This window comes from Pteropus alecto, unplaced genomic scaffold (assembly GCF_000325575.1).
Source record: "Pteropus alecto unplaced genomic scaffold, ASM32557v1 scaffold69, whole genome shotgun sequence".
NCBI classification, from domain to species: Eukaryota; Metazoa; Chordata; class Mammalia; order Chiroptera; family Pteropodidae; genus Pteropus; species Pteropus alecto.
This window is the reverse complement of record NW_006494610.1, coordinates 87,357-88,374: the sequence shown is the minus strand read 5'-3', so window position 1 is coordinate 88,374 and position 1,018 is coordinate 87,357.

Here is a 1,018-nt window from a genome sequence, read left to right as displayed (position 1 = left end):
GGATGTGTAGCTTTTTGTGAAGAACAACTGATTTTTTTGAAAAATTAATACATTGTCAGGTGGAGTTCACAACAGATATAGACGTAAAAGGAATAACAATAGCATGACTATCTAGGGTGGTGGTATGTCAGCCAGTATGTGGTCCCACAAAGATGTCCCCATTCTAATCTCTGGGACCTGTGAATATGTTGCATCACATGGCAAATGGAATTAAGGTTGCAGATGGAATTAAGGTAGATAAGTGAAATAGGGAGATTACCCTGGATTGTTTGAATGGATTCAATCTAATTATATAAACTCTTAAAAGTGAAAGAGTAAGGCAGAAGAGTGGGTCAAAGAGATGAGATGGGAAAAGGATTTGACTTGCTGGTGGCCGTTAGCTTTGAAGATAGAGGAAGATGGCTACAAGCCAAGAAATGCAGTGGTCTCTAGAAACAGAACTGTCCTCAGTTTGCAGCCAGCAAGAACACGAGAATCTTGATCCTACAATCTCAGGTCACTGAATTCTGCCAGGAACCTGAGTGAGTGGGACATGGACTCCCCCAGAGCCTTCAGAAAGGAAAACAGCCCTGCCAGCACTTCGGTTTTAGCCCAGTGAGATCTGTGTCAGCATTCTGGCTTACTCAACTAGAAGATAACAACTTTGCATCATTTTAGCCTCTAAATTTGTGGAATTTTGTTATGGCAACAATAGAAAAACTAATACAAATGTTGGTGAGAATGCACAGCAACTGGGAGTCTCAGAGATTCTGGTGGAAATATAAAATGGTACAATCACTTTAGAAAACAGCGTGACAATTTCCTACACAGTTAAATATAAACTTACCATGTGACTCAGCAAATTTGTTCCTAGGCATTTATCCAGAAAAGAGAACATATATCCATAGAAAGATTTTATGTGAATATTCATAGTGGTTTTATTCATAATAACTCCAAACTGAAAACAACTTAAATATCCATCAACAGATAAATAGGTATTTGTTCATACCGTGGAATATTACTTAACAATAAAAAGGAA